This window comes from Hyla sarda, chromosome 1 (assembly GCF_029499605.1).
Source record: "Hyla sarda isolate aHylSar1 chromosome 1, aHylSar1.hap1, whole genome shotgun sequence".
Taxonomy (NCBI): domain Eukaryota; kingdom Metazoa; phylum Chordata; class Amphibia; order Anura; family Hylidae; genus Hyla; species Hyla sarda.
In genome coordinates, this window is record NC_079189.1 from 432,188,610 (window position 1) to 432,203,119 (window position 14,510).

Here is a 14,510-nt window from a genome sequence, read left to right on the forward strand (position 1 = left end):
TATTGATATTACTTTATTAAGTGGCTGTGCCCTTATGTGAGATGACGACCTTTGGCTCATACATTGCATCTGACATGGGCAGTTAGACGAGACCATCGGTCCTGCAGCGTGAGAACTTAACGCTACCATCCCCTCCTGCTGTACCATAGCAACAATGACGCTTTGATGTGTTTGGCTGTTGTCCTCTGAACCCGGAAGTGTCCACCAGCGTGCATGGCTGAAGTTCTGGGCTGCAGATAGTTGCGTCTTTCGCCATGAGGTTAGTTGCCCCCTACTGACGCCATGATTGAGTATGTTTATTTTATCTTTTTCACCTGTACACTGTCACCAATGAATATAATGTAAAACTGATCTATGAAGTTTTTACATGGATCGGGCTATATAACTGTATGCACAGTGTAACACACTGCTCTCAGCATGTGTTGTTAATGTGAGTGGATCGCACTGTACACACTTTGTTTACAATTTATATGTCTATTATGATGCCACTAATTATGTAAATGCCTATGATGTCATTAATTAGGGTATATATTTAAAACCTCTATGTATCACTTGTAATCACTTGAAAATGGTGGTGAGAGACCGCTGAAACGTTGTCAACTACATCATGGAATAAACCACAAGTTTTGCTTCACTTAATTTTTGGGTGCTGCCTACTATGTTCTTTATATCAAGTGAACCGGGGCACCGAGGCTCTTTTGTGCTTGCACTCAAACTGCATTTTTGATCTGGATGTGCTGCTTCTTATTGGACATATATATATATATATATATATATATATATATATATATATGTGTGTGTGTGTGTGTGTGTGTGTGTGTAAAATGTACCTTTTTCAGAAATTTTCATTTCCTGGAAACTGTGGCAGCACACAATGGGTTAATGGATTCTCAATGAAAATTTCAGAAAAAGGTAAATTTTCCACTTCCTGATAATCCTTACAATTCCAGCGGTGAAAAAGAAAAAACAAAGGTGGTGGTGGTGGGGGGGGGGGGGGGGGGGGAGGTTGATCAACAGCTGGGGAGGATCAACAGATCTAGTCCATGGGGATGTGATCTCTCTCTCTGCCCACGAGGCCCCCGTAGATCTCGTAGAATGAGCTATCAGGTTTAATGGGGACTGTATTCCCTCTATGGAGTAGCACATTTTAATAGTGTCTCTCAACCACCTCGCCAGGGTAGATTTACTTGCCTTCTTCCCCTTGTTTGGGCCTTGAAATTGAAGGAACAGTCCTTCTGACTGTCTGAAATTCTCTGTCTTCTCCAGATAGATCATGATCACTCTCTTCACATCCAGAAGTTGCATGTTACCTTCCTGAGAGGAGAGAACAGGTAGAACAATCTTTTGATTAAGGTTAGTTTCCGAAGCAACCTTAGGTAAAAACCCTGGCATGGTTCGAAGGACAACAGCATAAGCAAGTAGCCTTAAAGGGGTACTCCGCTGGAAAACATTTTCTTTTAAATCAACTGGTGCCAGAAAGTTAAACAAATTTGTAAATGACTTCTAATAAAATAATCTTAACCTTTCCAGTACTTATCAGCTGCTGTATACTACAGAGGAAGTTATTTTCTTTTTGAATTTCCTTTGTCTGACCACAAGTGCTCTCTGCTGACACCTCTGTCCATGTCAGGAACTGTCTAGAGCAAAAGAGGTTTGCTTTGGGGATTTTCTCCTACTCTGGACAGTTCCTAAAATGGACAGAGGTGTCAGCAGAGAGCACTGTGGTCAGGCAGAAAGGAAATTCAAAAAGAAAAGAACTTCCTTTGTAGTATACAGCAGTTGATAAGTACTGGAAGGGTTAATATTTCTAAATAGAAGTAATTTCCAAACCTGTTTAACTTTCTGGCACTAGTTGATTAAAAAAAAATGTTTTCCAGTGGAGTACCCCCTTTAACGGAGATAAGCTTGATAGAAGCCGTATCCATAGGTTCTAAGGGCTGTTTACCCCGGCATTTGAGAACCAGCAGCAAGGTCCAGGAAGGGATGGGATCATGGTAGGCAGGACGCAGCTTACTGATGGCTCTAAAGAATCTGGAAACCAGTGGGATGTTTGTGAATGCTCCATTCTGATGTGAGTTAATAGCCGTAAGTTGCACCTTAAGTGTATTCGGCTTCAGGTCTTTGTCAAAGCCTTCTAGAAGGAATTGCAATAGAGAAAAAACTTTTTGTCTGGAGCACCAGCTAGAGTACAAACCCCATACCCTAGAATAAACTCTTCTAGTTGCAGGTTTTCTGGATTCCAGTAAGATGTTAGTCACCTTATTCGAGAGACCTTGCCGAATCAGGGCCGACCTCTCACTCTCCATGCTGTTAGGCGTAGTCTGGACAGGTCCAGGTGGAACATTCCCTACTGAAGGAGGAGATCTTTGCAAACTGGAAGCTCCCAAAATTCCCCCTTCTAAAGCATGGACACGACTTGAAACCAGGCCCTACGTGGCCAGAATTGGAGAATCGCTATGACGTCTGCCTTCTCGTCCTGGATCTTCCTCAGAACTTTGGGAATTAGGAGAATTGGTGGGAAGACATAAATGAACTTCTGATTCCAACTGATGGACAGACCGTCCAGGAAGGTCAGGTTGTCTGTCTTCAGTAGGGAGCAGAACTGGAGAGTCTTCTTGTTCCGACGAGTTGCCATCACATCCAACTGTGGCAGGCCCCATTTGGCTGTTAGTAGACTGAAGTCTCTGGGATGCAATTCCCATTCTCCCAGAAGCATGGTGTTCCTACTCAACCATTCTGCCCTCACATTCAACGACCCTTTGATGTGAACAGCGGATATGGAGAGAAGAGATGATTCCGCCCAGTCCATTATTTAGGCACATTCCTTCTGTAGTGCCCTGCATCTGGTTCCCCCCTGCTTGTTGATGTAGTAAACAGTTGAAAAATTGTCTGTCTTGACTAAAACAGCCTTGTGGGCTAGCAGAGGCTTGAAGTGGAATAGAGCCAACTTGATGGCTCTCAATTCTCTCATGTTGGAGGATAGTCCTGGTTCCCTGAGAGCCCAGGCCTGTTGCACCCAGGCATCCAGAACATGAGCTCCCCATCCGATAGATGAGGCGTCCATGGTTAGGACTATCGGCCGCACATAATCCAGAGACTTGCCAAGGAGAAATCTTTCCGGAGCCAACCCCCACGCTAGATCTTCCTTGAGGGATGGAGAAATATCGATTAGGCAATCCAGACTGTCCTGATCTTTGTTCCATGACATCAGGATGTGATTCTGGAGACCTCTGATATGCGACTTTGATAAAAAGTATGTAATTTTTCAATATCACATAATAATCAAGGTTATTCAGTAGATATGCAGCAGGAGAATATTCATGTTGAGGCTTCAGAGAAGTACCATATTTGTAGAGCTAGTAGTATCCAATCAGATAACCATATAGCCATGACATAATGTATACACCCACAAGTTAAATATATATTCAGCCAACCCACTAGAAGGAGATATATACTTTTAATAAACCATATTTGTATATTTATGGATAGTAGACACATGATCAATTAGAATAAACACGCCCACATTTATAAACACCTTCAATCATGATGGACACACCCATCATTTGAGCATAAGTTGCTCCAGAGAAAGCCAGGATAGAGGGAGGGAGGGACAAAGGTCTCCAGGAAGTCCTGTACAGCCCTCCAGCACAAGGAGGATGACAGCTGGAGGAAGCTAGCAGAGGCAGCTATTTTGATGGACATTTCAATATGGATCCACCACACTGGATAAAGTACTAAGGAAGAAATCCCAGCTGGTGAGACAAGATTTATGGACATGTCTACATAACCCTCCTACATTACTTATGCTAAGGACTGCCTTTACGTAAAGATTTCTTGTTTTATGTACTGTCTGCCATGATGTCAAGAAGATTACAATAAATGTATGTTTTTTTATACAAACTCACTCTCTCCATGGTCAGACTGGTTATATTTTTGCGTTCCGGTTATATTTAACAGACTTCCCCCACTGCACTGCTTCCAGAGTGGATGTAAGGAGACAGAGGATTCTCATAGCATATCTGATGGAACAACTGCTTAGAGACAGAAAAGAATTTAACATTTGAGTGATGTTCAGTCTTCTTTAGCTGGAAATCCTTAGCTTCATTTCTTTGGAATCTATAATAAATCCCAGGTAAGTAAGACGAGTGGTCAGAGTGAGATGGGATTTTTTCCAGTTTATTAGGAACCCATGAGTCTGCAGAACTTGCATAGTCATCTGAAGATGGGTCTCCAGCATCTGCTTCGTTGGTGCTCCTGCAGGATGTTGAGCACCGCAGACTGGACCGACTCCATTCTGAATGTCTTTTTGATGAAGTATTGGTTCAGGAAGGACAGATCTATAATGAGTCTCCAGTCACCTTCTTACTTGGGAACCCCGTATACTGGAGAGTAATGCTCCTTGTCCCACTCTGATCGAGGAACTTCTTCTAGTGCCTTCTTGCAAACAAATGGATTCACCAGATGTAGAATCACCGGGTTGGAAGTTCTGCTTAGTAGAAACCTGTCTGGAGGTCGTTCTCTGAACTCCAGGAAATAGCTTCTTTTTATAGTGGCTGCGACCCAGGCATCTGAGGATGTTATAGACCATATCTCTGCAAAAAGAAGAAGCCTGCCGCCCACTGGAGGGCTGGCATCATTGATCTTCAACCTTATTGGAGAAAGACTTCTTTTTTGACAAAGCTCCCTGGTCTTGTTTTCCTCTGTTTTGCCTTCCCTGGTCCGACCTCCGAAAGGAATACTGCCTTCTAGGCGACCTCCTAAACCTTCTCCTGTAAGGCTTGAAGGTAGGCTTCTTTTTTTATATGTTGAAATGATTCACCTTTATCTTCACTGGAGGATTTCAAGATGTCCTTGAGCTGCGGCCCAAACAGCGAAGAGGGATGGAAAGGCAAGGATACAAAATTATATTTATCCGGAATATCGCCATCCCACTGTTTAATCCATAGCGCATTTGATAAAGCCATGGATCTAGCAGAGAATTTCAGCATATCCAAGGGAGCATCACATAGGAAATCTGCAACGGTTTTCATGACCGACATATTGTTTAAGATTTCCTCCCTTGGAACGCCTTCTTGAATATCCTGGAACAGATGAGAGAGCCAAACCCGTAATGCTCCTGCCACCGTAATAGAAGATTCCGCCACCTTGGCTGCAAGGGAGGCCGCCATATTATTTTTCTTACATATGGCATCTGCTTTCCTTTCCAATGGGTCAGGAAGCCTGGAGGAATCATCTAAAGGAAATATTTACTTTTTTTGCATACTTAGCAGCGGCAATATCTACCTTGGCAGGATTCTCCCAAGATGAACAGGAGGCATGATTGAGTCTGTAAATCGACTTGAATTTCGCACCAGGGTCTGTGCGCTTCTCCGGTTTATCCCGGTCTTTCTCACGCTATTGAGAATTTAACTGGTGAGAAGGGAATTCCCTTGCTTGACAGGGAGGAAAGTCTTTTTTTAGACTCCAAAACTCCCTTCACCACAGAAATTAGTTTAGGCACCTTGTCTTTCTGCAGGAGATAAAGGTCTTCCATATCCTCCTCCTCTCCTCCTATGAACCCAACAAGGTAACAGTGCTAGAAGACCCAGATGATATCGGGGAAACATTGTCCCGGGAAGACTTGGACTTCTTTTTATTCGTTACTGAAGAAACCACTTCCTTGAAGGCCAAGGTAAGTTCCCCTTTAAACCAGCACAGGAACGCACCTGGTTCCATAGGAGATGGGCGATCAGAAGATAGACAACCCTCACATATAGCTTGCTCCCAAGATTCCGGTAAAGGTTGAGAACATTTCAGGCAGGCAGTGTGCCGAGACTTCCTTTTCCTCTTTCCTCCAAGACCTGACATCCTACAAAAAAATGTGGAAATTATCAGGCAAACAGAAGGAGGGGAGGTAGGGGAAAGAGCAATACCTGAACCTCTCAGAAGATTTGCTGCCCAAGCAGAGTGTCAGGCTCAGAATGAGAATTCCCGGCAATTACAAACTTCCCGACGAGAATTCAAACTCTGCACATGCGCAGAGCGGATTTGTATGTGTGCGCATGCACGGCTTCCTCCCCCATAGCGCAAACAGTGGCGGAGTTCAACAAACAATAAAACCGGCTCCACGCTGCCCGGCACCCCCGGAAAGAATCGGAGACATACCTGCCGAAGGAGGACTGCTCATCGCATATTCTGGTACCATCAGGGGAGGGAACGGGGCTGAGGGACTAGGAGAACTCCTGGTTTGCGGCCACCGATATGAGGGCCCCAGGGAGTGGGCAAACGCTCGATTTAGAGGCAGCTTGTCTCTAAGGTCCTCTTCAAACTCTGAGAAGAGAAAAAAAATACGCCTTTCTGTGTGTCTGTGGGGGTACTAATAGCCTTAATGGGGGGGGGGTTTGGAACATGGATTATGTTAATTGCTTGTCTCTATGCCATTGCTTGTCCTATCTTCTGTTCCAGGCTAATGATAATCCATTAACCCATTGTGTGCTGCCACTAATGATCAAGAAATATATATATGTCTAAAGGATAGGGGATAAGATGTCTGATCACGGGGGGGGGGGGGGGGGGGGGGCGGGGGTTCCGCTGCTGGGGACCCTCGCAATCTGTCAGGCTGGTGATAGGCTGAGCACACCGTCATGTAAGGAGCCTGGGCCCCGCCTTCTCCCTGTTGCCCGGGCTTCTTACATGACAGTGCACTCAGCCTTGCAGCCCGGGAGAGGGGAAATGAAAAATGTTTCACCACAGTTCTCCTTTAATACACCCTTTATACACAAAATATGTTTCAAATTTACTACAATTACAATAACCTGTATGTACACAACAATATATGTCTGCTAATGATACAATGTAAGTTTCCACATATTCTTATATAAACAGGCATGTATGTAACAAATGTACAATCTTATAAAGATGTTTAAAATGTAATTCTGATGACTGACAACTTTTCATAAATCAGTAGTGCAAGTGAAGATAAGAAACCTTTTTATACATTTTGTTCAGGAAACATGTCTCTTTCTTCACTTATTAGATTCTGTTTGTCTTTTCCTCCTTTGTCCTTAGGCTACGGTTATATGCCCGAAGGTGGCAGTGTGGCACTGCCTACATCTCAGCTAGCCACTAGATGTCTTTGTAATATACTGTACACTTAATAGCAATATGCATATTTTTTTTATTTATGCTTTAACCCCTTAAGGACGGAGACCATTTTCACCTCTAGGACGAAGCCCTTTTTTGCAAATCTGACCACTGTCATTTTAAACATTAATAACTCTGGAATGCTTTTACTTATCATTCTGATTCTGAGATAGTTTTTTCGTGACATATTCTACTTTAACATAGTGGTTAATTTTTTTGGTAACTTGCATCCTTTCTTGGTGAAAAATCCCCAAATTTGATGAAATTTTTTTTAAATTTTTTGCAAAATTTTCAAACTCACAATTTTTCAGGGACCAGTACAGGTTTGAAGTGGATTTGAAGGGTCTTCATATTAGAAATACCCCATAAATGACCCCATTATAAAAACTGCACCCCCCAAAGTATTCAAAATGACATTCAGTAAGTGTTTTAACCCTTTAGGTGTTTCACAGGAAAAGCAGCAAAGTGAAGGAGAAAATTCAAAATCTTCATTTTTTACACTTGCATGTTCTTGTAGACCCAATTTTTGAATTTTTACAAGGGGTAAAAGGAGAAAATGTATACTTGAATGTGTAACCCAATTTCTTTCGAGTAAGCACATACCTCATATGTCTATGTTAATTGTTCGGTGGGCGCAGTAGAGGGCTCAGAAGCGAAGGAGCGACAAGGGGATTTTGGAGAGTACGTTTTTCTGAAATGGTTTTTGGGGGGCATGTCGCATTTAGGAAGCCTCTATGGTGCCAGAACAGCAACAAAAAAAAAACACATGGCATACCATTTTAGAAACTAGACCCCTTGAGGAACATAACAAGGAATAAAGTGAGCCTTAATACTCCACAGGTGTTTCACGACTTTTGCATATGTAAAAAAAAAAAATGAAAAAAATTTCACTAAAATGTTGGTTTTCCCCCAAATTTCTAAATTTTTTAAGGGTTAATAGCAGAAAATACCCCCCAAAATGTGTAACCCCATCTCTTCTGAGTATGGAGGTACCCCATAAGTGGACCTGAAGTGCACTGTGGGCAAACTACAATGCTCAGAAGAGAAGGAGTCATATTTGGCTTTTTGAGAGCAAATTTTGCTCAGGGGGCATGTTGCATTTAGGAAGCCCCTATGGTGCCAGGACAGCAAAAAAAAAAACCCACATGGCATACTATTTTGGAAACTACACCCCTCACAGAATGTAAAGAGGGGTACAGTGAGCATTTACCCCCCACTGGTGTCTGACAGATCTTTGGAACAGTGGTCTGTGCAAAATTTTTCATTTTCACGGACCACTGTTCCAAAGATCCGTCAGACACCAGTGGGGTGTAAAGTCTCACTGCACCCCTTATTACATTCCGTGAGGGGTGTAGTTTCCAAAATGGGGTCACATGTGGGTGTGTTTATTTTTTTTGCGTTTGTCAGAACCGCTGTAACAATCAGCCACCCCTGTGCAAATCACCTCAAATGTACATGGCGCACTCTCCCTTCTGGGCCTTGTTGTGCGCCCCCAGAGCACTTTGCGCCCACATATGGGGTATCTCCGTACTCGGGAGAAATTGTGTTACAAATTATGGGCGGCATTTTTCCCTTTTACCTCTTGTGAAAATGAAAATATAGGGCAACACCAGCATGTTAGTGTAAGAATGTTTATTTTTTTACACTAACATGCTGGTGTAGACCCCAACTGTTCCTTTTCATAAGGGGTAAAAGGAGAAAAAGCCCCCCAAAATTTGTTAGGCAATTTCTCCCGAGTACGGCGATACCCCATATGTGACCCTATACTGTTGCCTTGAAATACAACAGGGCTCCAAAGTGAGAGCGCCATGCGCATTTGAGGCCTGAATTAGGGACTTGCATAGGGGTGCACATAAGGGTATTCTATGCCAGTGATTCCCAAACAGGGTGCCTCCAGCTGTTGTAAAACTCCCAGCATGCTTGGACAGTCAATTGCTGTCCAGAAATGCTGGGAGTTTTTGTTTTGCAACAGCTGGAGGCTCCATCTTAGAAACACTGCCGTACAATACGTTTTTCATTTTTATTGGGGAAGGGGGGTGGTAGGGGGGGCAGTGTACGTGTGTATATGTAGTGTTTTACTCTTTATTTTATGTTAGTGTAGTTTAGTGTTTTTAGGTTACATTCACACTGGAGGCAGATTACACAGAGTCTCGCGCTAGGAGTTTGAGCTGCGGTGGAAAATTTGCCGCAGCTCAAATTTGAAGCGGGGAACTCACTGTAATCCGCCGCCAGTGTGAATGTAGCCTGTACATTCACATGGGAGGGGGGGTCAAAACTACAACTCCCAGCATGCACTGACAGACCATGCATGCTGGGAGTTGTAGTTTTGCAACAGCTGGAGGCACACTGGTTGGAAAACCTTGAGTTAGGTTCTATGACCTAACTCAGTATTTTCCAAACCAGTGTGCCTCCAGCTGTTGCAAAACTACAACTCCCAGCATGTACTGATTGTGGAAGGGCATGCTGGGAGATGTAGTTATGCAACGGCTGGAGGCACGCAAGTACAACTCCCAGCATGCCAAGACAGCCTTATGCTGTTCCTGAATGCTGAGAGTTGTAGTATTGCAAGATTTAGAGGGGTTCAGGTTGTAAATACTGTCCAGTGGTCTCAAAACTGTGGCCCTCCAGATGTTGCAAAACTACAACTCGCATCATGCCCAGACAGCAAACTGCTGTCTGGGCATGCTGAGAGTTGTAGTTTTGCAACATCTGGAGGGCTACAGTTTGAGACCACTTAGTGATCTACAACCTGAACCCCTCTAAATATTGCAAAACTACAAAACCCAGCATGCCCACACAGCAAACAGCTGTCTGGGCATGCTGGGAGTTGTAGTTTTGCAACATCTGGAGGGCCACGGTTTAGAGACCACTGTAAACTGTGGCCCTCCGGATGTTGCTAGGCAACAACTCACCTAACAGGACCCGGATGAATTGCTGCCGCCGCCGCCGCACGTGGGGGATCCCCGCATGGAGGATCGCGCTCCGGGATCCGGGATCCAGGTAAGGGACCTTCGGCACCGACCTTCCCTGGACAGTTCCCCCGTTTTGCCCGGACACCGATAGGTGGGTCGCTCGGCCGACCAATAGCAGGGATAGGAGGGGTGGCACTCCTGCCACCGAACTCCTATCCCTTCAGGGGGATCGAGGGTGTCTCGGACACCCCCGATCCCTCTTATTTACGGGGTCACCAGTGACCCGTATGACCCGGAATCGCGCAGATCGCAGGTCTGAATTGACCTGCGATTTGCATGCATCGCGGTCATGGGGGGGTGGGGGGGTCTCAGGACCCCCCTCGGATATGTGCCTGCTGTTAGATAACAGCAGTCATCCTTGCTCGATCACCGATACCGGTGACGCGGCGCTCCCGGAACCCCGCGACGTACATGTACGTCACCGCGCGCCAAGTGACACTTCGCTGCGCCAAACATGTACATCGATCGTCGTGAAGGGGTTAAAGAAGTCTGTCAGAAAGACTAAGGTAGAAAGTCCCATGCCAGGACGAAGGGTGCATGCACACCACGTTTTTGCTATACAGTTCCCGTATACGGTTTCAACTTTAAAACCGCATGGAACTGTATAGAAAACCGTATGCGTTTACTTAACATTGTAAACTGTATGTCAAACGCATCATCCGGTTTAGTCCGTTTTGCATCATATATGGTTTTGTCCGTTTTTTTACCTGTATCCAAAACCATAGTCTACCATGTTTTTTGGTCCGGGTGAAAAACTGTATTAAACCGTATACGTTTTTTTTTTAACATGGGAGTCAGTGGGAACCGTACAGAACTGTATGTGCTTACGGTTCCATCCGGTTTTCACCATACGGTTTTTGACTTTGCACAGTTTTTTTCTTGGAATTTTAATCAAACATGTGAAACTTTATTCAAAATAGAGTGAAAAGTTAAAAACGTATACGTTTTTTTCTTAAAAAACGGATGCAACCGGACATCATTTTTCAAACCGAATACGGTTTTCAACTGTAAATGGGTTAAAATTTGTACACGCGTTTTGATACAGTTTAGTTAGGTTTTGAGGAATCCGTTTTTCATCCAAAAAACTGATATGGGAACTGTATTGCAAAAACGTGGTGTGCATGCACCCTAACCCAAGTACACACAAATGATCTTTGTATTTGAAGTTCATGTTTAAGATTGGATCACGCAAATCCTAAGTATGATTACCATTTGGTGCAAGACATTTTCAAACTTCATTTTCAGCGGATGCCAAGGAGGACATCTGTACCTGGTAAGAAACCTTTTTTTACCCTAAATAATGTGTTGCTAACAGTTATATAGGTAAAAATCTGGTAACAGGTTCCCTTTAACCTCCCTTTCAACCCTAGACCACCCAAATTTGCGACATTAACCCCTCCCCTTATACTGTTCAGTTGTCTAAACCAGAGCTTCATCCTACAATCAGCTGCGTCTTGCAGTCCAAAATATACACTGTATACATTTTTAAAGGACCTGAAAGCAAGTCCTGGGCATGTCATGCTGTACAAGGGAAGTGGTTCAAAGTGTTCGTCCTTACTGAGGGCTATACACAGAAGACTCGAAAATGCCTCTAGTTGTCATATCCAGAGGAGAATTTACTACACTCTTAGGGTACATTCACATAACAATTTTGCTATACGGTTGCCAGATATGTTTTTAACTTGAAAACCATGTACATTGACCTACCATACAAAAATTTGCACAACTAGATGTATCTGGTTGTGTAAGTTTTTGTATGTGTGTGGTATTGTTAATTTTTTTCACGTGCACAAAACCATACTGTTTTTTACATTTTCCTCCGCAGGGCATGGGACTCCTGAAGTGCCACCAGCTCCCCTGGTTTATAAGTTATAAATGCAACGGGTATCAGAAGTAAAACCTTATGCGATCAATCCCTAAGCCCCTGTACCATAATGGGAATAGTAGTACAAGTGCTACTGTAGTCCCCACGGCCAACCGCAGACTCCTGCAGCCGGGGGAACTTCTACTCCCATCATGGAAACTAGTCTGCTCCATGATGGGAGAAGTATTACCCCCCAAGACCCCCCTCCCCCCCCCCCCCCCCTTTGCTGTGGGAGTCTGTTGGCGGATGTCGAATGACTTTTTCACAGATATAAAACCGTATACGGTTTTTAGAATGCACAATTTAGCATACGGTTACAGCAAGAATCTAGTCTGCAGCACGTCTAGGGAGTGTATCCACTTCCTGCAGTTTCAATCTGTTGTGGGTGCTCTCTTTGTAAATCCGGGGACACTATTAACGCTATAAGTTTGTACAGTGGTCCCTCAACATACGATAGTAATTTGTTCCAAATGAACCATCGTTTGTTGAAACCATAGTATGTTGAGGGATCCGTGCAATGTAAAGTATAGGACAGTGGTCTCCAACCTGCGGACCTCTAGATGTTGCAAAACTACAATTCCCAGCATGCCCGGACAGCCAACGGCTGTCCGGGCATGCTGGGAGTTGTAGTTTTGCAACATCTGGAGGTCCACAGGTTGAAGACCACTGGTATTGGAGGGTATGCTCACTTGTCCCCGCCGCTCCAAACCGTCACCGCTGCCCTGGATGCCGCCCTCCATCGCTGTCGCCGCGTCCCCGGGGTGTCCCCGACGCTCCTGGAAGGTCTCTGCTGCCTGGGAACGTCGCTCTCCCTCGCCGCCATCACTTCGCTATGCACGCTGCTCCTATTGGATGACGGGACGGCGTGCGCGGCGACGTGATGACGACGATGGAGAGCGCCTGCGATGCAGGGGATCCCGAGGAGTACGCTACGGAGCCCAGAGGACAGGTGAGTGATCGTCAGCGGACCACACGGGGCACCGTAAACAGCTATCCGGTGGCAGCTGAAGCAGTCTGCGCTGCCGGATAGCCGTTTATGCGATGGCCCCGACATAAAAAAGCATTGTATGTTGATGGCTGCCTTCAACATGTGATGGCCGCTGAGAGACCATTGTATGTTGAAATGATCGTATGTCGGGGCTATCGTAGGTTGGGGGTTCGCTGTATCTATAAGCTGTAATTACTATAGAGCAGCCTTGCCCTAATAAAGTATTCACATACTTTCAAAACTATTTTTTAAAACTGGGTGGTTTTTAGTTTCAAACTGACAAAGTTTATTGAAAGCAATAGATAAACATAAAAGGGGCAATCATCTTAAAAGAGTATTCTGGGATTTCTTTATTATTTTTTATTTGACTGTGCTACAGGGGCTGTAAAGTAAGTGTAGTTCATAATACAGTGTCTGTACTTGTGTTTGTTGGCTGGTTTTACAATCTTATGTGATCATTGCTCTGGATGTTCATTTTTAGCAGCATTAGGTTTATGTCTGAACAGATTCTGTGTTAATTCTCCCTGTTTTGGGAATAATTAATGCTTCCAGCCTATGACATTCCGAGTGTGTTTATTTAGACCTAGCTTTGCTGGAACTCTCTGCTGGTAATTAGACCTGTACTCTGACTATGTCTTGTTTACTATGCACCTTAGCTTTTGTCTGTTTGAGCACATGTCCTGAGTTTTAACAATGGTTATCTGTCCTGTTTGACATATAGATTTTAGCCTGCTGTGTTTTAGTACATTTGTCGGGTTTTAGTATTTTGTATGTTCATTCTGCCTTTGCTTTGTGTTGCCAGAGTCTGTATTCACACTGGCCCCGATTTACTAAGAGTGTTGTGTAGTTTTCTTTGTGCGTTTTTATTCCCTACAATTTTTTTCCACAGTATTTACTAAGGTTTCCCTACATTTTGAACTTTTGGGGTGTAGGGTTTTCCTCAGCTCAAAGCCACCACATTTTCTGCGCAAACCTTAGTAAATATGTTGGGTTTTTGTGAAGATGTCGGGGAAGCACCCCCTATTTGGTAGCCACACCCCTTTTACTGATGACCATGCCCCCTTTTTGGGTCTTCTCAGTAAAATGGAGAGTTGGTCGGGATTTTTTCAATTCTGGCGCAAATTCTGGAAGAAATTCTGGTGCAGAACCCAACAGGACATGTCGAGTTTACAATCTAATCTGTCTATCTAGGAGTGAGTGAGTCTTGTGCCTGTACCCGTTTTTGCTTGTATTTAGTATTTCTGTTTCCTCCTAGGCCAGTATCCTGATCACTCGGTGGAGAGTGCCCACTGGCTAGGAGCCTATTTGGCTTTGGTATTCATGTCCCTCCATGCTTGGAGTGGGGTGTCTAGTGTATTCCTTGTTCTGTGTCCAGTGTGAACAGTGCTCTTGATTTCCTGACCTGTTTTATGTTAGTATGCTATATCCTGCCTTGTTTGTATTTATATATCTGTTAGTTGAATATTTAATTCCCGTTGTGTTCCTGACTTGTTCTCCAACTTTATACAGTTCTGTTTGTTTTGTTGACTTCATTGCCAATGCACTTTAGCGCAAGGAAGGGACC